Genomic DNA, 23,028 nt, shown 5'->3' on the forward strand with positions numbered 1-23,028 from the left:
TAAACGTTTTAAAATGATTTTGACCCAAAATATCTGGCTAAAAATGATGGCAGATATTTCTCTGATCTTGGAATGGGGAGGGACTTTCTCATCACGAAAATATTAGAAGAAATTGCAAACAGATACTAGATTTGACTCAGAGATTAAAAATATATCCTTTATTTCGAGTCGCATAAACAGTGTGGAAAAAAGCAGTCATTTACTTTTTCTGGGGAAAATGTTTGCAACATGATAAAGGGTTAATGTCTTTATAAGGAGCTCTTACAAATGAATAAGAAAAAAATAAACGTAGTGAAAAAATGGATAAAAGGTACTCACAGTTCGTAAGAGAACTGTAGACGCACGGATCAAAGAAGTCAAGAATTGAAACCAGATGTCATTCTTCGCATGTCATATTTGCAAAAGTTAAAAAAGAATCTAGGAATGGCAAGTAAGGTTAACATACAGTTTTCTTTTCTTTTACTTTTTTTTGTTAGCTTGTCAGTTTCCCCAGAAGGAATTGGGAGAGTTTCCCATTTCCCATTTCTTACTGGGAAGGTTAAGAAATAACTAGCCTGTGAACTAGTCTGAGCCTGGCACTTTTTTTGAGGACAGTTCTTCGCTTTTGTAGTTTCCTCTATTTGTTTATTATTTGGTTTTCAAAAAATAGTTTTCCTAAAAAACTTGTCCACTTCATCAAGATTTTCAGGTACGTACGTGTACTGCTTTTGGAAGTCCTTTCAAAAATACGAACTAAATGTTAAAGCGGGAATAGTCCGTCGTGTTTTGTGTTTGCCCTTGTTTTCAGAAGATCTTCTTTGTCATATTCAGCAGGTGTCATTTGAATTTTTATTGAAGAGGTTTTTGCTTTTTAACTCAGGAGTAGGTGTTTTGTCAGCCTCTTTGGCATCTACTGAATTGATGCAATGATTCGGCTGCTCAAAGTTTCCGGCCGGTGGATGGTATTGGCCTTGGGGTTACATCCTTCCTGCTTCTGAAGCGTTAACATCCATTTTTAAGGAAATGGTAAAATACAAAGATGACGCTTCTATATTTCCCCTAAAACTTTTTGGCGAATGTGTTTTCTCTCTGACATCGAAGTCTGGAAGTCAAGGCATATAGTACTTTGGCAAACTCCAGTTAAGAAACAAGAGCAGCACTGTGAACATTTTCTTGTGAGTTCTGAGTGGCCTTTATTGGGGAAAGTCAGGTGGTGTGTCATTGTGCTCTAAGTGACATTTCCTCTGAATTACTCACTGGGGCCTGGGCTTTGATCTCAGTCCTGTAGCCTTGTGTGCAAAGGGCCGGTTTTCATGTTTCCAGAATCTGGGAGAACTTAAGGAGGGGAGGGGTGTTCTGCTGGCGCTGTGACACAAGTTCAAGGATGCTCACTGATAACTCAGTCTTGTTTTTGTTGAGTGGCTCCTCCTGCTTCATTCCTTTCTCAGAGATTCCCTTCTCCAAAATACATGTGTGTTTTTCCAGTATTAGAACTTCTGACCCAGTTCTGTGTTTTGGTTTCCGATAGCTGTTCAGTGGAGTAGAAAGCTGGTCCTTCCAAGTACTCGTCTTACCGATCAGCTTAAAAAAATACTTGCCAAAAATAAATCTTCATGGGTACCTTCACTTGCCCTTTCAGAGTTTTTCTGATTCGTAGCTAACATGACATTTTGTTAATTTGCAGCTTTGCCCTCATGGACCTTTTTTTTAATTAATATATTTTAGCTCTTTAAAGGTTTTACCAAAGAAGCATAAACATGTTGGAAAATAATTCTAACTTGTCAGAATTGTATAAAGCAAATTTTGAAAGTCACACCACCTCTTTACCCCCTACACTTCGAGGTGGCTTGATGTTTATCCTTTCTAACCCTTTGTGGTACCCACAAATATGTACTGTATAATTATACTTTTAATAAAAGTGGGATTATACTATCCATATTGTGCAACTTGCATTTTTCAAAGAACAGTAAATATTATTACAGTTTATTTAACTGAAAATAAGCTGTTCTTCTAAAGCTTTTCTTTTGTTACCTTTTTTCATGTTCCATTCATGTTCCATCTTTCCATTATTCCTCTTCTTGACTAATCTTCATTGATGGATGTTGCCTTTGTGCCTCCCTTCTGACTCTGTAAATTTTTAATAAACACAGCTTAAAATAGATTTGTGGTTGTGAAGATTTTATTTTGGGGAATCAGTTACCTTTCCCTTTTTTTTTTTTTGCCTTGCGTGCGACATATATTTAGAGGAAAACATAATTTCTGCATTCATATTCTCATCACTTAAAATGAGTAATATATTTTGTCCTACACGGCAAAAGACCACTGTCTAGTTTCTGAAATTAAGAAAAATATGGATCACTGGAGACTCGTTGAATGCTGGGCTGGTACAAGTCTAATGGCATATATGTGCTGATAACATCGGTGAATGGTGATGCTAACTCGCCTGGAACAAACAGTGGAATTGAAAGATTCGTAGCCTAAGTATTTTCCAATAAGAAACTTGGGATCTGGCTAAACCTGTGTCACTTGGTGGGTTTTTCTTCATAACGAAGGGCCAGGCTCATGACTGGTGCCACACTGGCTGTTCTGAGAGACAGCGAGTCAAGCTCTGGGTTCTTTTTATTGTAAAGTGAATGCATAGGTACAAGAGTATGCAAAACACATCCATTTAATAAGCAATAAAATGAACATCTGGTGACCTGTTGATAACCCAGTTTAAGAAATAGAATGTGACCCAGCTCTTTTGGAAGCACCCTCCCAATGTTTTAATACATTTTTAAGAGGCTTTAAAAGAACATGATTTTTGAGTAATTAAATCTTCTCTTCTGTTTTCCCCACAAACATAGTAATTTCAGTTTATTCTAGTGGTGGCATTGAGGCATGTGGAGTTACGACTAGAGATGAGGGCTCTGCTGTCATAGTCCTGATGGGCTCTGACCCCTGCGCTGTCACATCTCTTGCATGCTCCAGGACCTTGACCAGGAGGCCTCACCCCTCTTGGATTGTCTTACCTGTAAAGTGTGGGCCCAGGGGATCCCAAGGGTTGTTGTGAAGATGAAATTATGCATGTATAATGTGTCGCACAATGCCTGGCACATAGTGAGAACTAAAATCTTTAAAAACTTGTTTTGAATCAAGGCCTTGTGCTAGGGAATATGGAGTTAAAAAATTATCAAGGTGGGGCCGGCCCTGTGCCTGAGTGGTTAAGTTTGAGCGCTCTGCCTTTGGCGGCCCAAGGTTTCACCAGTTCAGATCCTGGGCGCGGACACGGCACCGCTCATCAGGCCGTGTTGAGGCGGCATCCCACATGCCACAACTAGAAGGACCCACAACTAAAAATATACAGCTATGTACTGGGGAGATTGGGGGAGAAAAAGCTGGGGAAAAAAATTATCAAGGAAAAAACCCAATTGAATGCAAAATTGCTTTTTCCAAGGTGTTCTAAAATACCATATTCCAAAATATTTTGTGCAAACGGGGAGTTTGTGATCCTGCCCAGGGACAGGCTGGGGCCTCAGAGATGTTCCTTAGGAGTGAGGAAGGAATAGAACGGGTTCCAGGATTGGGCACAGCTGAGGGAGAAGTCTGCTCGTACCAAGTGACTCCTGCTAGGTTTATTATTAGTCTTTATTTTTATTTACCATTTGTTTTTCTCCAGCTAGGTCTTGACTCTGCTAACCGGGCCTCCCCATGTGGTTTTGACCTTGGACCTCGGCAGGACAAGGAGATGTAGCTCAGCGGCTGGTACCGGGAAGCGTATGGACAGGTGCATGTCACAGCATTTAGGTGCGTCTGAAACCCGGTCTTTGTCCCGCTGAGTTTCGTGATAGAGTTGTGCTGACAGCCCTTTGGTGTTAGAACTCTTATGCTTGCCCTCTCACCCTTTGCACATGTCAGCAGCGGTCTAAATGCAATCTTGGGAATAATGAATTGTTAGGTTAATGCTAATGATAAGGTAATGGGCTTCTTTAGGCCAAATTCCGAGTAAGTAGATTAAACTAGACAATAAACGGGCATAGTCTTGCTGCTTATACTCATTACAAGGTAGGAGGTAAATATTTTCGTTTTCCTTTACGTACTTTCAATTTTTTTATCAGTGAACATTTGCGTACCTACTGCTGTTGGTGTTCTCCGTCAGGGTCACAGGTCTGAGTCCTGGGGATCAAGAGCTTTAAGAGCTGTTCCTTCACCCTTGTTCAGGCATTCTGCAATTTAAGTAGTGAGACTAAGCACATAGACATTACGAAGGAGCATGCCTTCTTGTTTTTTTTTTTTTTTCCTCTGCTGTTGTCTCCTTCATCCCAAAAAGCTTGATGGGCATTTCGGTTATTTTAAAATTTTTGCTATTATAAACAATACTGCAGTGAAATTTCTTGTATATATTTTGGGGAGAATAATCATAAGTAAATTCCTGGCAGTAAAATTGTTGGGCATAGAGTGGAAGATTTTTCGGTTTTTTAATTTTGGTAGATATTGGCAAATTGTCCTGCAGAGAAGGCTGAGAATTTACACCCCTACTGATAAACATTCTCTCAAACACTTTGTCTTCTCACAACTAAATTTATTCAGTCTGGTGGGTGTAAAATGTTATGTGAGTGGTATTTTTATTTATTTACTTTTAATTTACATACAGTACCAGTCACTATTTAGGTGTACCATTATAAGAGCTTTCCCAGATGCTTAGAGTGGATCACTCCTTTTCAGAAAATGTTTATTTTCATTCTCTAATAAAAGAAGGCTGTGCTTTCTATTTAAAAAATAAATTTTAAAAACTTGGGAAATTCCAAAAATTAGAAAGAAGTATCCTTGATCCTACCACCTAATGAGACCACTGTGAACATTTTTGTGTTTTTCTTTTATTCTCTTTGTTTTCTGTGTGTAGCTTTTTTTTTCCCCGTAAGCCGTCATCGTCAAATTGTATGTGTTACTTTCTCAAAAGTGTTATTTATTAACGATGAGGGAGGTGAGGGGGAGACAGTTCCATCCGGGATACCTACAAGATAAGTGGTCTCCCAGCTGGGAGCGTCAGTTACACCTTTGTATCTCCATCCGCAGATCTCCTTCTCTGCTCTGTTCTTTCACGGAGCTTCTCTTTCGAAGCTCTGGTGGTTTTTGGTGAGCACTTGCCAAATGCACCTGCTCCTGCCAGCCCAAAGTCTGCATGCCCAGACCTTGTTCCTCACCTGCCTCGTCATGCCCTTTTCCTTCCTTACTTCCGAAGGACACTCTCTTGTTTTTTTCCCAAAGGTCATCTTTGACACCAAGTCTTAGATTTTTTTTTTCCTTTGAAATCGCTCCCTCTGTCCATCCCTTTTTCTCATCGCTCCGAGCATACAGGTGACAGTTCACTGCCTGGCTGTTCGTAGCTGAGGACACCGGCTCTGCCCACTGCCTAGAACCTGCAGACCATTGCCTGGTTCTGACTGAGGCGCATTTTAGAAGTTGATCCACAGATGCCGAGGGACTTAGACATAAACTGGATCAAAAACTTGAAGGAGTGAGGAGAAATTTTTGTTTTGTTGGTGGCTGATTTCTGAGAGGCCGTGTCTGGTAATTCTGGTGTTTTTGGTTTACAGACTGTGGGCTGTTGACGTCAGTGTCCCAGTTTCTCATTACTAACCATGTTATATAAAAATGCTGCGTTGTTTATAGTTCGATCAGTAGCAACAAGAGAATTAAATATTTACGGGAAAAATTGAGTAGTTTCAAAAACCTCTGTAAACACTAAGGATGATTGCGGAGCTTACATAAGAAGGTGAGGCGGGCGGATGGGAGAGTTGTGTAACGGTCACTCTGAAAGAGGTTCTAAGCATCTTAGATCAGCTCTGGCCCCTTCAGTTGGGTATGTTTTAAAATCAATGTGTTAGTGTTGGATTAAGACCAGCTGTTTACAAATTTTCTGAATCATTTGCTGACTTTCCGTTTGGTATGGAAAAATCTCGTCAGTAAATTTGTCCCATTCCTTCTAATGATAATTCTTTTTAATTACAGGTATTATTTTGTTTTAGGTTTGCTGTACGAAACCAGAATCTGCAATTCAGTAGTTTTGAAGCCCCTCTGTATTTGAGTAGTGTTTAGTCTTGGATGGATCCTGTGTTTTTTTTTTTTTTCTGAGGAAGATTAGCCCTGAGGTAACATCTGTCAACCCTCCTCTTTTTGCTGAGGAAGACTGGCCCTGAGCTAACATTCGTGCCCCTCTTCTTCTACTTTATGTGTGGGACGCCTACCACAGCATGGCTTGCCAAGTGGTGCTGTGTCCGCACCCGGGATCCGAACCTGCGAACCCTGAACCGCTGAAGCAGAATGTGTGAACTTAACCACTGTGCCACCAGGCCGGCCCCAGATCCTGTATTTTATTTAGATTTCTTGTGCTGATTCTGAGCTTCCCTGAAGAACCCTTGGTTCCCCTTATGACCTTTGGGCTTGTGCTTCTTAGCACGTGGATTTCTGCTCTGGCCTTTCTCACATCTGCTCTTTCTGTCCTTCTCCCAGTGCTGAGAAGTCAGGGTATGCACCTGCTCCCCTCCATCAGTGCAGGCTGCAGAGCTGACTGTGGTGGAGGGGTGGTAATAGAGGGTTTGTTTTGTTGTTTGGACTCAGATATATGGCCCTGCCTATGTTGTGTGTGTGTGTGTGTGTGTGTGTGTGTGTGTGTAAATCAAAGTGTCAGAACACACTCCTTGGTTGGAGTCCGATCATGATTACCGTGGTTGTGTGCTCTGAAATAGCATTTACTTTTCTCTTTTCCTGGTATCCACTTTCTTTAGACCAGCGCTGTCCAATATAATTATAATGGGAGTCCCATATGTAATTTTCTAGTAATTATATTAAATACAGTAAAAAGAAGCTGGTAAAATTAACTTTAGTAATATGTTTTATAACCTAATGTATAAAAAATGTTAAAACTTCATGTAATCAATATAAAGTTATTAATGAGATATTTTACTTTTTTAAATAATAATTCTTTGAAGTCTGGTGTGTATTTTACACTTACAGCACATCTCAGTTGGACTGATTGCATTTCACGTGCTCAGTAGTCACATGGGGCTGGTGGCACAGCTCAAGGCCCACGTTGCTTTATCTGCCACTGAGTAATAAGTTTTCAGCTTGTAAGCTTTTGGGTTTTTGGGTATTTCGTAATGCCACCCACTTGTCACAGATTGCATGATAACATATACTCATAGTTGAATGATGCCTCGATCAGCTTCCCTTTTCTCATTTTTTTTCCTTTCAGTTTGAGAGGTTTCTTACTGCTTGGAAAAGGCTTCTGAACCAATTCAACAGGTAAATCGATAGGCAGTATTTCTAGATGTTAATTCATTTGTGCCTGATTTGAGAATAAAATAAATCCTTAACATACTTACACATATATGTATTTATATATAAAATTTTTTTTAGTAATTTTCTATTTTACCCAAGAATCACAAATACATTTTGTAGTTTATAATTTTAGACACATTAAAGTTTAGGGTCCAATGAACGATTCTCATTTCTTTTAAAAGAACTGATGGCCTAGGAAAATGTGAAGTACAGTACTGTTGTTAGACAAGCATGGCCTTTGGAAGATTGAAGAGAGTAGAAGGATATGAGGAAGAACAGGAGAATCGGGACCTCCTGAACACGGCTTTGCAGAACGTTTGGAGAGCCTGCCTCTTGACCACACTTCTCGTCTCCTTAGTTACTCTGCTGCTGTCAGCAGCTTCTCAGAAATGGGGGCCGTGAGCGTCTAGTGACAGGGAAGCGCTGACCCGCCCTGCTGCTGTTTCAGGAGCACAGTGCCTACATCAGTATGGCGTGTGTGTTCCACTTTGAGTCCCTTAATGTCTCCCTCTAGTTTGTCTTGCCTGCATATTTATCTCAGTATTGTCCTTCGGCAGTGACTTATGGTTTAAAAATTAAAGTGATATGCACACATTATAGAAAATTAAGAGCAGAAAGTCGCTTATAACCCTGTGATCTAGTGGTAATCACCCCCCTTGCCAGTGCTTCCTCCGTTTTCTCTCTGTACACACTGTAATGGGGTTATCATGTCTGCTTTGTAACTGGCCTTTTCCTCCACTCAGTGATACACTCAACACATTCCATCCCAGGGAATACGTCTAGTACCAATTTCTTTTTTTTGGAGGAAGATTAGCCCTGAGCCAACTGCTGCCAATCCTCCTCTTTTTCCTGAGGAAGACTGGCCCTGAGCTAACATCTGTGCCCATCTTCCTCTACTTTCTATGTGGGACGCCTACCACAGCATGGCATGCCAAGTGGTGCCGTGTCCGCATCCGGGATCGAAACTGGTGAACCCCAGGCCGCCGAAGCGGAACTTGCGAACTTAACCGCTGCACCACTGGGCCGGCCCCAGTACCAATTTTTTAATCTCCACAATATTCTATTACAGGAATGTACCTACAATTTAACCAGTTTTTTATTTTTAGACATTAATAATTTCCCCTCTAGTTTTGGATTATTCTAAGCACTATTTTAGTGAACAGTCTCATAATGAAAAATTTTAGCCTTTTAAAATTATTTTGTTATGATAAATTCCTTAAGAGTAGAATTGTTGGGTCCAAGGCTATGTGTATTTTACTGATGTTGTTAAATGACCATCTAGAAATGTTAAGCCAGTTATTACTCCCGCTAACAGTATATCCAAGTGCCTGCCTGCTAAAGGGAATTAAAAACGTGATTGGATAATCTTATGAGTTTGTTGAATGAATTATGAAAGATAGGTTTTGTTTATGCTCTTTTGGATTTTTCACATTTTTTATAAGAAAGCTTATACATGAATTATATTCCTGTCAGGAACACAGTGAGAATCACGTTAAAATATAAAAGGAATCTTGACAGTATTAGGAATTCTTACAGCCAAGTAGACTGCTTTTCAGTGTGTGCTGCTAAGGTGTCCTGAAGCCAGTATGCCAGAGAACCTGCCTCCTGAGGTGGTGGCTTGCTGGAGAAAGTTTTAGGTATACTCTTTACTCTCTGAGATCTTATTTTTTGCTAGCCAAAACTTAGGAACTAAATAGATTTCAGAAAAATGTGGATTCTGCACTGCATGAACTCAAGAAGAGCATAAATTTGAATAAGAAGGAGACTTGATATGAATTGTGGTCATTCTGAGGATTACTCCCTTCAGTTTGGAGGGAACAGTGAAGAGAGGTCTGGAAAGGATTTGCTGAGGATTGATAATTTGAAGAGAAATCTGAAATATGAATACGAATTCTCCAGATGTTGCAGCATTCCAGGTGGAAAGACTTAGCAGGCTGTTTTCCAGCCTTAATTTGACATTGCCCGTGAGTTTTGAAGTTCACCCAATCTGTGGTACCACTCTCGCTTTACTTTTTCACCATTGTCTGCCAACTTCTTGGTCATTCCCAATGTTTCTCAAGAATGTTGGCTCTTGGCGTGCTACTTTTTCTTTCCGCTGTCTTCTAATATCATCTCTAAGTCGTTGGCTCATCCGGTCTCTGGACCTCGCCATCCCTTCATATGATCTTTTCCATGGGCGTTTTGCTTCCAGTTCACTTCCCCTCTCCTGGGCCTTGTCATCTCCCACATGACACTCTTGGAATCTTGAGCTTGGAGAGTCTCCTCTGTGCACACGTCCTGTCCTTCCTCGCTCTCATTCGGGCACGTTGTTCCTGTTCCTCAGGCACATTGGTGTTCTCTGTCTTCCTCTTGCTTTCCTCACCCTCTTTACCTGCCGTGGTTGCCACAGGGAATCACGTGACTGTCGTCTTACCAGCATCTTGTTTTCCTCACTCTCTGAACTCGCCCCATGACTTGGCATCCTACCTCAGTGGCTCAGTCCTACTATTGAGATTTCCTGTGTTTTTTTGTCAGTTGCACTCTGCTGGAGACAAACCAGATATCAAGGTGACTTTCTCCATTACATATTTACAAATTTTGGGCTCAGACCCTTGAGTTCTGTATTTTTTTAATGTCATTCCTTTTACTCATCCTTTTCCCAATCTCAGCTCAGCCTCCTTCCTCTCCCCTATGACCTCTGCTTCTTAGTTCATTAAGAAAATAAGTTGTCAGATAAGTGCTCCCTCAACTTCCTGTCTTCCTACCTCATCGAGTATTGAGAAATAGTAACTAGCTGTGTGCGTCTCTCCCCACGTTATTCCACAGAGGATATGAGGCAATCATTACAGATGGTCTGTGTGGAGCTGTTGTAACAGACTGCAGGTCTACGGGGGAACTGCTTATCTCTCCCTGTGGCATAGTTAGACCTTCTTATCTCTGGCTTATGGAGATAGGCTTGTGTTTTCATAGAAGATAGAACTTTAGAAGTGGCACAACCCTTGGAGAGGGGCAAGTTAAATGACCTCCCAGGTGACAGAGCTCGTTCATGGCACAGTCTGGGCTGGAATCTCGATCACATCTTCATTGGCCTTTCCTTGTCTTAAATAAAATTACTTTAGATAGATTTTTTTTCTCCTAGGGAGAGGTTGGATTGGAAGCTAAGACGACATCAAATTTATTTGTAGTTTAAAAATTAGATATTGGATATACATGGAACAGAATCCAAAAGGTACATGAGGACAGACCCGGAAACTGCTTGCCTCCTGTCTGATCCAGCTCCCCTCTCTGGAGGCAGTCACTTCTACCAGCTTTTGTGTGTATGTTTGTGTATCTTTCCTAAAGATTGTCTTTGTCAAAAATTTGTTTTTAATTGTGAAATTTCAAATATGAAGAAAATGAGAGAATGACCACTCATACGCCAGAAACCCAGATCTAATAAGTCTACGCATGTTGTTTTTGCTTTAGATTTTTTTTTTAAAGAAAATAAAACATTTCAGATACCCTCTTTGTATGCTTTGCTAATCTCGTCTCCCTCCCTCTCTCCCAGAGGTAACTTTGCAGTCCCTATTTTTACTTTTATATTACATGTTTATGTATCCATAAACACATACAGTATTGACTGCATGAGTTCAAACCTTAAATAAAAGATCTTATGTGGTATGTTTTCTGGAACCTACTGGCTCGTTCAGGAATCTGTTTTCAAGCCATGTTGCCCCAAGTGGCTAGAGTGCATTCATTTTAACTGCTCTGTTTTATCCCACTGTTTGAACATACCTGAACTTATTTATACATTCTCCTATTGATGTGTTGGTTGTGTACTGTTAAAAGCAAGGTGGAGTGTGCTGAGAAGTGGCATTGCTGGATCGTAGTGCACACACATCTTCAACCTGCTAGTTACCAAATTGTTTTCCCGAGTCTTTGAACCAGCTTGCATTTCTGGCAACAGAGTGGAAAAAGTCCTGTTTGTCCACAGCCGTGCCCACACTTGCTGTTGTTAAGCTCTTTTATTCTTGCCTTATCTGATGGGTGTGGAATGGTACCTTGTTTTAACAGGGATATGCCATGGTTTGTTCGTCCATTCACTAGTGAAGGTGAATGCTGTTTCAGTGTTTGGCTATTGTAAATAAAACCACTTAAACATTTATGCACAGATTGTTGTTCAAACATAAGTTTTCCTTTCTCTAGGTAGATACCCAGGAGTCCTATTGCTGGGTCTTAGGGTTGATGTATGTTTTAACTTCATAAGAAATGGCCAAACTGTTTTCCAAAGCACTTGTCCTGGTTTACATAACCACCAGGAGTCTGCAAGAGTTCCTGTCACCCTGTGTCCTTATCAGCACCTGGGGTTCTCTCAGCAGTTTTTCTCTTTGTTTTAGCCGTTCTAATAGGTATGTCATATAGCTTTTTAACCCAAAGAATGAAAATTAAAAGTTGATTATTTTAAAATGAGTAAAGTAATTGATTTTTGCCCTCCTTGGTCTTGGATGATCTTTTTTCCGCCTTAATTCAAAATCAGAGCATTGTGTAAGGGTAACCAAAGAATGAAGCAGAGGCAGTACAGAGCAGCATAACATCTGCTGCTAGAAAATTTGGTCAATGTATTTTTTTTGCTGTCAGAGAAGTTTGTTAAGTTATAACATCTTTGATTTTTTGGTTGGACTTTTTTTGGGGGGTTTTATTTCTGGAAAATATGTATTAAAACTTTATGGCCAAGAGTACTGAGATCTCATTTTAATGACGTCATCCACCTACTTGTGTGATTCCCCACCCCCTAGGCTTTGAATAAGATTTAATTTGAGGATGCTTGTTCCATTACTAAAAACAGAAGTGCAGAAGCCACAGATGTAGGCCAACACCCTTATTTTATAGAGCAAGACATTTCAGGTCCACTGGGTAATGACTTTCCTGCACTTACAGCACCGCCCATGGTGTACACCACCACGCGTGTCTACAAGGTGGGCTTCCGGATTCCCAGTGGAGTGCTGTTTTCCCACTACCCCTGTACTCTAGTGCATGGTGGTGACTCAGACACACTGTAATGTGAACCTTGAGTTTAAAGGATGCAGTCTTCGTAATGGACTGACTTTCAGAGTTGGATATGCTTGTTTTTACTTTTATTGCCGAATTCTGACATGTGCTGTCAGCACACATTCTGAGTCATGCTTTGAGATTATGAGTGATTAGCCAGCTTTTAAGCATCTGCCAGAGAAGCCAATTTAATTAGTCTTTGATAGTCAAGGGGAGCAGTGAATTTATTCATCCCACCCAGATGTTTACCCCTTGTCATGATCCTTCCATTTGGTTCCTCTGAAGGAAAATGACATTTAGCCAGGTTTGAAATATGTATTGATCCATTCGTTTTGAAAACTTAGTAGCTGGGGTTATTCCAAATGTGTTTTCTTGCCAGATTTTCTCTCTCTGCTTGTTTTTTATTTTTAGGGTATAGTTTTGACTGTCCTAACATACCCAAATTTGAAGAGAAACTTCCTTTTCATGTAATCTGGTTCCTTTTTTCTTATTGTTTCACCGTTCCTAGCGTATTGATTCATTAACATGGCTCAACATGGTTCCTGCAGCCAGTGAGAGAGGGAAGGGAGAGGGCGTGCTGATTTCTTCTCCAATCCCATTAGCTGAAACTTAGTTGCATGGCCACATCTAGCTGCAAGAGAGGCTGAGAAATGTTGCCTGAATTTAGCTGCTTGTGTGCCCAACTTAAAATCAGGGTTTCTATTAGTTTAATTAGTTGAATGAGAGAGGACTCTTGGAGACATCTGTTGGTTTCTGACACTTCTGCTAATGAAGAGAAGTTGGCACGTGAATCAAAGCAATGTGTAATCAGAAATAAATTGGATATGAAATGAAAATGTATTTTAATTGTCGACTCTTTATGTTTGAAATTTTCCAAAATAGTTTCTTAAAAACAGTTTTTTTTTTGAGGAAGATTAGCCCTGAGCTAACATCTGCTGCCAATCCTCCCCTTTTTTGCTGAGGAAGACTGGCCCTGAGCTAACATCCATGCCCATCTTCCTCTACTTTATATGTGGGACACCTACCACAGCATGGCTTACCAAGCGGTGCCGTGTCCACACCTGGGATCTGAACTGGCGAACTGCGGGCCGCCAAAGCAGAACATGCGAACTCAACTGCTGTGCCACCGGGCCGGCCCCTTAAAAACAATTTTATATTTTATAATTTCTTACTTTTACCAAGTGCCATTTAAATATTGTAACACTAGAGGGTGCTGTTAGTCAATACATTTAATTTTTTTCCCCTCAGTTTGGCTTATTACAGAATCAGAGTAGTAGTTTTTGTCCAGCTGATAATCCTAAAGCTCCTTTGATGTTTTACGCAGTTTTACAACAGTAGGGGCACTGGAATGTCAATATGTAACATTTATTAGGAAAGGAAGAAGTAATCACCAAATGTGTAAGGTTTAAAAAAAAAAAAGGGTAGTTTAGATTATGTCCTTAAAGGGAAAACATACATCAGAGATTACATTAATCAAATTAGATATTTTCAAAGCATAATTAACTTCTGAAGAATTAATTTGGCCAGGTTTAGCCTTTTAGTTGTTTTGCCTTATTTTTTGTTCCAAATGTCCTAACCTTGTAGAAGTACTAAGAATTGAGCTCCTGCTAATTTTGCCCCCAGTACAGTGGGAGGGGCCTGTCTAAAACTAGGAAAATGAGATGAACACAAAGAAAAACACCTCTCATCCCACTTTACAGAGATCACGTCTGTAAACTGCGTGGAACATCCCCGTCTGCTTTCTTAGCACACTTGCACATGTGCGTGTACAGTACTGTGGAAAGGGGGCGCCATGTGAGTTAGTGCTGGTGTGTGTGATGTGTTGTCTGTGTTCATTTTGTCGCTGGCTACCTTCCTGAAGTGACATGTTCTAGCTCTTATTTTTTTTCTTTAAAGATTGGCCCTGAACTAACACCTGTTGCCCATCTTCTTTTTGTTTCTTCTTCTTTTCCCCAAAGCCCCGCAGTACATAGTTGTATACTGTAGTTGTAGGTCCTTCTGGGTGTGCTGTGTGGGAACGCTGCCTCAGCATGGCTTGATGGGCAGTGCTGGGTCCACACCCAGGATCCGAACCGGTGAAACCCTGGGCGGCCGAAGCGGAGTGTGTGAACTTAACCACTCGGCCATGGGGCGGGGCCTCCTAGTGATTTTTTTTAGAACTCATTTTCTGACCCATTACCTGTAAATAATTCTTTTGTTTTCTCTTTTCCAATATTTGAACTTTAAAATCTTTTTCTTATTGTATTAGTTAGAACTTCCAGAACAGTCTTCTATAATGGAGGCCATCAGACTCGCTTCTGTTTCTGGCACTGATGGGCCCCGTCTGGGTTTTTCAGGGTATCTCATTGGCTATTGGCATGAGATAGGAATGCTTTTGTATGTGTGTGTGTGTGTGTGAGGAAGACTGTCTCTGAGCTAACATCTGTGCCAGTCTTCCTCTGTTTTATGTGAGATGTCGCTGCGGAGTGGCTTGACAAGCAGTACTAGGTCCGCGCCTGGGATCCAAACCTGTGAACCCTGGGGCGCCAAAGCAGAGTGGGCAAACTTAACCGCTATGCCACCAGGCTGGCCAGAGATAGAGATTCTTTTTGAGGACATTTTTCTTCTATGTTGGAAGGTGCTGAGGGTTTTATTTGAAAATTGATGTTGAGTTTTGTCAAATGCCTTTTTTGTTTCTGTTGATCTTAGTTTCCCTTCTACCTGTAGATGTGACTTGTAATACTAGCTTTTTTCCTTCTCTTGTGCTTTGTCAAGTTTGGGATCGAGATTATGGTAGATTTCTAAAATAACTGACAAGCTTTTTGTCCTTTCCTAGTGCTTTGGTACTGTCTGAGTAGTTTAGGAAGTGGCTGTCCTTTAATGCTTGGAGAGATGTGCCTGGGAGGCCACCTGGGCCCCGTGAATTTTTGAGTGGAAGGTCTTTATCCACCTTGGCCTTGGGAGGCTTGTTTAAGAGGCCTCTTGGATGTATTTACCAAATGTATCAATTCTGTTGCTTATTTCCTAGCTAATTTTTCTCTTTACTTTCTTTAGGGTATTTTGTTGCTTATTCTTTCTTGTTTAATTGTAAGGGTGTTTTTACAGTTTCCATTTCACCTTTGACCCAACAGTTATTTGGGAGAAAATTACAATTTTTGAAGATTTGCTAGATTTTCTTGGTGGATAATTGTTTTTTCTCTTTTTGGCATCATGGTCAGGCACTGAGAAGTAGAAATTCCTTTTCTGTGGGGGCTGAAATTTTCATTTGACGTGATGGTCAGTTTTCGCAAGTGCTCTTTGGCTGTTGAAAATAAAGCTCTGTTTTCTATGGGGTGCAAAGTTTGAATTTACTATGTTAGCCTTGCTCCTTATATTGGTGAGACTCTTTAACCGATACAGAATAAAATTAACGTGGAGATCAGACCTGTGTTCGTACCCCTCCACCCTCTTGCCCCCCATCTTCCTGGAGACAGATAGGTAGTTTATGAATTGTTGGTCATTACTTCTATATTGCTGACCATTATGGGCCTTACTTCAGTGAATGTTCAGAACATAAAAATTGACGTAATATTTCTATTGTGAATTTTATATTTTAGTAATGTAAAATGACCCTTTCCCCCCTTTTAATACTCTCTGGCATGAATTCCGTTGTGTCTGACATTAACAATAACACAGCATTAATGTTGGTGTATTTTCGTTTTGCTTTGTTTAAGGTCTGTCTTTGGGGATTTATTTTTTTTTTTATTTTGTTGAGATCACAATGTTTATAACAGTGTGTAAATTTCAGATGTACAGTATTACATTTCAGCTTCTGTACGGACTGCATCATGTTCACCACCAAAGTCTAGTTTCCATCTGTCACCAAACATATGTGACCCTTTGACCATTTATTTTTTGATACATCGGAGAATATTTTTGGTTAAATGAATATAATTAATTTACAAGTTTAGTTCGTGTTAGTCTGTTTCAAATTCTAATAGTGGTTTCCTTGAAGTAAAAAACATTAAAAAAAACCTGTTTCTCCAGTTGTCCTGGCTAAGATCTCATGGTATTTTTCCATTCCTGTCTGATTGGGAGAAGGGCTTTAGCATCTTCTTATCCCCTGTCTTCAGTCTTTATTAATGTACCCTTGTTTGATCTGCTCTATTGTCATTAATTACATTTTTTTACATTACATAGCATATGCTTAGAGACTAATTTGATGTATGTGTTCAGTTTTATAACTGGGTTTATGTTCATTATTTAGTTTTGTCCCCATCTTGATGATTTTGGTTGTCATACATTATTAGCAGCTTGTATATTACTGGCCTCTGTGAATTTTGCGTCTTATGTGATTGGAATATAGCCTGAAGCTTTTATTTTTTTTTTCTTTTTCATTTTTCCTTCTCAGCCCATGCATATGTGAGATTACAGTTTTTGGCTTTCCCACATGAAGGGCAGCTTGTCTGGGTATAAAATCCTTTGGGAAAACCTTTTCTTCAGTTCTTTATAGATCTTCCTTTTCTATTAACTTCTAGCATTTAATGCTGTCTTGGACTATCCTGGGGCTAATCTTAATTATTGCTACTATTTAAGTAAACCAAACATTTTCTCTTCCTCTCTAGATGTTTCTATAACTTTTTCATCCTGTAGTTAAATGTTTTCTCTGGAGTGTGTCCAAGTATAGGTTTCTTCTCTCTGATTTTGCATGGATCTGGTGCGTTCTTGTAATCTCTATACTCAGATTTTTATTAATCTCAGAATAGTTGTTTTTTGTTCTGTATCTTTTATATCTTTGTTCCATTTGTTCTTTTTAAAAGAGTTTTATTGAGATATAATTCACATACTGTAAAGCTCTCCCATTTCAAGTGTATAGTTCAATGGCTTCTAGTAAATCAGACTGTGAAACCATCACCATAATCAAATTTTAGGACATTTTCTCCCTCCCATGAAGAAATCCTGAATGTGTTAACAGTCACTCCCTTTTCCTGTCCCCCACTGCCACCCCAGCCCCAGGCAACCACTAATCTACTTTCTGTCACTGTAGATTTGCCTGTTCTGGACATTTCATATAAATGGACTCATACAACATGACAGGCTTCTTTGTTCTGTTTTCAAGTCCAGTTGAGAAGCACTGATTATTCACCTCTTGGCTTTGCTCTTTGCTTTTTTCCCTCCGTGCTACTCATCTCTGAACTGTTACTGCCGTTCTGGACCTTTCCTTGTCTCTTGAAGTTTCTCCAGCTTCTCCTCCACCTTTCAATTTTCTGCTGTTTTCTACAATTTAACTTCTCTTTGTTGCTTCTAGGTTAACTTTGTGCTTTTAGTTTCCTTACAGTTCTTTACCACCCCAGCTTATTGTCTCTTGGTCTCAGTCTGATTTCTTCATATAATTGTTTTATTAGTTTTTTTAATTCTTTTCTTCTTTGTTCCAAATTGAAATTTTCTTTTGGTTCCTGCAGTAGAACCTTTCTGAGGTTAGAGTGTTCACAGAACATCCTAAGTACAGTTCTTGTATTCAGGATACAGAAAGTGGAATATTTTTTCCTACAGGCCACATACTGGATTTTTCCTCTTAGCTCACCTTGAGCATGGGGTGTCTTGTCTACTTGGGTGTGTTGACCTGATGGGTGGGGTGTGTCACATGTGACCTGTGTTTTGGGCACTTGTGGTGGTGACTCTCCTGCCCCTGAACAGCTAAAGCGCTTGGCTCCCAGCCGTCTCCCCAGCTTCTCCTATGGCTTCTCCTCCAGTCAAGTGGCGTCTGCTTCTTAACGCTCTCTGCTGATTTCCTTAAGATTTTTCACGAGTAAGTAACACTTAGAGCTGCTTTTCTCCAGTTCCTCTTCTGCCTTTATCCCAGGGACCCCATCTCCCAAGATCTGCTTTGCTGCTGGTAGATAGATGCCTCTTCTGCCTGGCTGTTTCTCAGCCGAACCTCATGGTCCCTGTCTGGACTGGGGAAGGGCAGCCTGGTTTGGAGAGAGGAGGCAGCTATCTGTCCTCTCACAGCACATCTCGAGGGGCAGAGGTGCCGACCGCTCAGGTTTCTGGCAGGCCCTGGCCTGGAGTCAGGACTACAAAGGACAAAGTGACTACAGCTGTGGCTTCTTCCCTCTTACTAATACTAGATGGTCAGCATGTGTTTGCTTTTTGTTGTTGTTGTTGAGGAGGATTGTCCCTGAGCTAACATCTATACCACTCTTCCTCTATTTTGTATGTGGGAGACCACCACAGCATGGCTTGATGAGCGGTGTGTAGGTCCAGGCCCCGGATCTGAACCCGTGAATCCTGGGCTGTTGAAGCAGAGAGCGTGAACCCAACCACCACACCACTAGGCCAGTCCCTGTTTGCTTTTTTTAGTGTGTTCTTGGGTACTACCAGTGTTCAGTGGGGCCCTGCAGCTGGGACCTGCATACCAGATACCACAGTCACTTGGGCTCTTGGGGTTTAGCTCTCAATATTACAGTGATTTGTTGCCTTTGCCTATTATCTAGGGAAGAGATCATACCTTGAGATTTTTTTTTTTTTTTTGCTCTGTATTCAGCACTTGCATGAGATCTATTTTTAATCTCTGAAAGTCTTTGAGCTTTGAAAACAGTGTCTTTGGGACCCCAATTGGGGAACTGAAAAATGACCAGGGAGTAGAATTAATCTCCCTTTTGTCTGAGCTGCAGGCAGTGTGGCTGGACTTGTTTGTCCGAACAGAAGGGTTTGGAAAGATAGGTTTTAATTTCCCTCATTTGTGTGGGTTTGAGAAATGTAATCCCAGCAGCTGCTTGGTTTCCACAGTAGAACATCCAGCCTGCCACGTTGAAGCCTGCTACAGACGGCCGGTGAGCGCAGCATACTGGAAGCATGCAGTAGCCGTTTGTAACCAGGTGGTGGCTGTTGTGTAACACAGATACATGGCATTTCTGACTAGGTGGTGTGGTTATACAATTTTGGCGAGCCTGTGTGGGTTATAAAAGCCGAAATTCCTTCAGCACCTGAGGTGTCTGCTCCTGAGCCCCAGGGCGATCCCAGCCCTGCACAGGCACCCAGCGTGGACTTGGTGGTGGCGCACTGATTAAAGAGTATTTTTGTGGATAGGGTAAGATTTCTCTCTGCAGGTAAGACCATTTCTTGGTACATAAGCTCTGCTTTGGGGAATTAGAGTCTTGTGTGTCTCTGTCTGTGTATGTGTCTGGGTCCACAGGTGTCTGTTTCCGTGTGTGCCCCTGTCGATGACCGGGTGTCTGGTTTTCTGTGAGCATCTGGCTGTGTGTGTGTGTGTCTGTGTAGGTGAGCGAGGAGCCTTTGACTCCAGTTTGCTCAGCTGCGTTACCAGAACATCTCCGAAGTCTTTCTCAGTGCTGTCAGACATTATTTAAAAAGTAATAATTGAACATTAACATTTATGCAGTGCTTGGAAGGTAGTACCCTTCACTAAATAAGTGAGAAAAGTGACATTAAAACCTGGTGTGCCACAATTAAAATGTCAGAATCAGTGCTTTTCAGGTGCTCACTTTATTCTCTGAGCGAGGTCCGGTCCTGGGACTTCCAAGGTGCTCCATGCTCCTTTATGTTTTCTTTTACACAGAATTTTAGAGGTTTGGGGAAATGTGAGTACACAAGCAAAAAGGAATGTCGATTGAGTGGACTTTGTGGAGAGCTGGAGTCTCTTTTATAGCTGAAAACATCTATTTTTAAATCCTTTTAAGGTTTTAAGGTTGTAAAAACCTCAGGTTTCAGGTTCAGACACCAAGAAAAACAATATGTCTGTGGCATAGGATTCTAAGTCATTGCAGTCTCTGTATTGAATAGATATATTTTTTATGAATTAGGAAGAACATGCTCCTTTGCAGAAGAATAATGTATAACATACTTACAGGCATGGGATGTATGTTAACGGTCAGGGAAAAGGCTCCCCTTTGTTGAAGGTCGGGAAAAAGCTATTATTTTGGTCACTGCACTTGGTGTTAACCTGGAGAAGAATTCCAGTGTTCCCACCCTGGGTAATGGCTGTGCAGTTTCGGCAGACCCGCTCTTCACCCATCGGGTAATCCATCAGCGTGGGTGAAAGTTCAGAGCACCCTTTTCCTTATCTTGGGAAAGTCTGAGGAGGAGACGGAACTTTTGGTAAACTGGACTAGGGGGCAGCAGGGGTGCGGTGCGGAGGAAAAAGATATTGCAGAAGAGATTTGCAAATGGAATTTCTTCTTCCAGATGATAGGAAGAAAGCAGATGGTTGAGAGAAGTAAGCAAATGTCCCAAAGTCCAGCAAAACTGAGCAGGTGTAATGGGTGGTTAGAAATTAGGGAAACGTGGAGTTTGGCCTCGCTCTGCAGGCGAGAGAAGGAAATTTGGTTTTGACACTTGGGGCAGAGGAAAGGATGAGACCATTCCAGAGAGGAACGGTGTGGTCTGAAGAGTAATCCAGGGAGAGGGCTTGAGCTTGAGGCTGGACTGAAGGGCTCCTTCAAATGCTTCTCCCAGCACACGTGCCTTCTCCAGGGGTCAGCAGTGGTGACAGTGGCTGGAGGTGACCGGGTGCCCTCCAGAGGCATCCCCTTCAGAAGGAGAGAAGGTGCAAGTCATCCCCAGGAAAGGGAGGATGGACCTGGGAGCTGGGGTGGCACTGAGGGGTTCAGGGTCAGGAGGGCAGAGCCACCCCCGGGAAATTACCGTAGCTCCCAAGGCTGACATCCTGGAAAGTGTGTGTGGGGGACATCAAGTGACAAAGGTCATTTGGAGATGTGGAGGGAGAGAAACCTTTCTTTCCCTCTGCTGACAGAAGCTGGGGGGCTTTCCTCGGCTCCCTCCGAAATGACCTCAGACACAGCCGCTCAGGCCTTTTCCGCTGCTCATCTTCAGAGACTTGTTCTGTTCGCCAGACTGTGAGGCCACTGGAGCAGCTTTGTGCTCTCAGAGCCACTGCTCTGCTTGCCGCTTGCCCTTGGCTTTTGTCCAAGGAGAAATCAGCCTCTCTGGCCTGTTTCTCAATTGTGAAGTGGAGACGTTAACAACCCCTCCAGAATTTTTATACGGGTTAAGTGAAATCATCTTTATGTCTTGGATGTGACAGGCAGTCAATTAATTCTGCACATGTTTTTATCTTTCATTAAAATTCCATATAAAATTAGCTTTTCAGTGGCTCCTGTAATGACTGATTAGTACATTTAAAACGCTGTTTAAATACAAAAACAATTTGTACAAGACGTGATAGGTTAAATCATAGAGTAGAAATAAATGCAATAAAACCCATCTTAATTCTGCTTGAGTTTTCTCAAATATGCATTTATATTTTAATTCTGGACCCCAGGCTATACCTTTGGCTCCACTCGCTCTCCCTCTCCCCTCTCGAGTCCCAGCCTCATGACTTCCTTGAATGAATTGGGGAGGTTCAGAATTGGGGCGGTTTTGTCATGGGTGTAGGACTAACTGGCCCATGGAAAATGTTCATGTTTTCCCCAAATATTTGAATGCCTTTTAAGTGATGGACACTGTGCCCCTGCCCCCATCCCTGCCTGGTCAGGGAGTTGGACCAAGAAGCCGTGTGCCATGGAAACAGAAGAGGGACAGCTCACTCAAGAATGCTGCTTGGAGGAGGAAGCTTCTTGAGCTAAGACCTGGGAACTGCAGGTCAGCGTGGTCTGTGCGGATGGTACCTGGGGCAGGAGAGGCATGGTGAGGATGATGAGTCTTAAAGTCTTGTCATAATTTTATGTAAATAAAGTTTGGGGAAGAGGTTGCTGCTGGATGATAGCAGCCACAGCAGCTGATACCTACAACATTAGGTCAGAAAAACAGAGATCCCTGATGACTTTGTATTTTAAAGCCCCCAAACCAACAGAACGTCAGCTGCCTTGACCTTTTACTGTACACTTGACTCCATCTTTCATCGAAGCGAGCAGTTGATGAGTCATTCTTCTCATCTGGATCGTATGACCATCTCTTTCCAGGGCTCAGGCTGTATGTAAACCCATATCAGCAAAACAGTCCGTTTCAGGCTGGATTTAGGAGCTTTTTTAGGATTTAGAGTTTAATTTGGGACTAGAGTTATTCTTTACCAAGGGCTTCTCGGACCAAGCCTCTAGAAGAGACTGAAGGAGTCTTCTGCAGGCAGCCTGTGTTCTTTACGATCTTCTCTTTCATATTATCAGTTGTGTATTTCACTTTATGCTCCATAAAATGTTTGCTTTCAGTTATGAATGATCCTCGCTGCCCACTTCACCCCATGGGTGTTCCAGGAATATTTGCCACCTCTATCTAGCTACTCTTCCTCCTCTCTGGCCCGCTGTGGAGGCCCCTGGTTCTGCTTGTAGGTAATTCCTAAGCAGTGCAGCAGCATTTGCCCAGGGGCCCTTTTCCTCCCCGAGCAGAGCAGGGTTGTTGCCACGGGGCATCAGGGGCCCTGCGGGTGTGGCCACGAATGCTCGGGAGTTCTCAGCAGGTGGTTTCTGAGATGGAACCTGGCAACCAACCTTGGGTTCCCCTTCAGAAATTCAGGTTTTATCCCGCTTCTGTTAAAATTTTCTTTCTCTCAAGAGAACAATCTGACAAATCAAGACAGTGACAGAAGGCTGACACAGCTCACAGGGGTGCAATGGAGATTTTCTTGATTGTAGTCTTTGAGGGGCTTTGGTTTAGGGCTCTGGTGGCTTTTAGAGAAAGGCCCTGATCCTGAATCCTCTCCCCAACGTTGTGGCGAGGGAACATTATGGTATCTTGTTACCAGTCTTGTCATCTTGTACCACTTTGGCAGATTATTTCTGTGAGCCT

At 41.7% G+C, this 23,028-nt stretch overlaps 1 protein-coding gene across 14 annotated transcripts in view; it reads left to right on the forward strand.

Moving 5' to 3' along the window:
• The window catches only part of SLC23A2 (solute carrier family 23 member 2), a 142,766-nt gene that overhangs the window by 13,146 nt on the left and 106,592 nt on the right, over positions 1 to 23,028 (forward strand). For 2 of the 14 annotated variants that reach the window (XM_023626154.2, XM_070247756.1), the window contains exon 2: positions 3,638 to 3,765. The exons of 1 other annotated variant lie outside the window; for it this stretch is intronic. The gene's annotated coding sequence lies outside the window, so the exon portion shown is untranslated. Of the gene's footprint in view, positions 1 to 3,637; positions 3,766 to 7,213; positions 7,264 to 19,143; positions 19,377 to 21,740; positions 21,934 to 23,028 lie in introns of those variants that run through there. 11 more of the 14 variants (XM_070247758.1, XM_070247754.1, XM_070247763.1 and 8 more) reach the window with 11 other exon arrangements.

Source organism: Equus caballus, chromosome 22, assembly GCF_041296265.1.
Source record: "Equus caballus isolate H_3958 breed thoroughbred chromosome 22, TB-T2T, whole genome shotgun sequence".
In the NCBI taxonomy this organism is placed as follows: domain Eukaryota; kingdom Metazoa; phylum Chordata; class Mammalia; order Perissodactyla; family Equidae; genus Equus; species Equus caballus.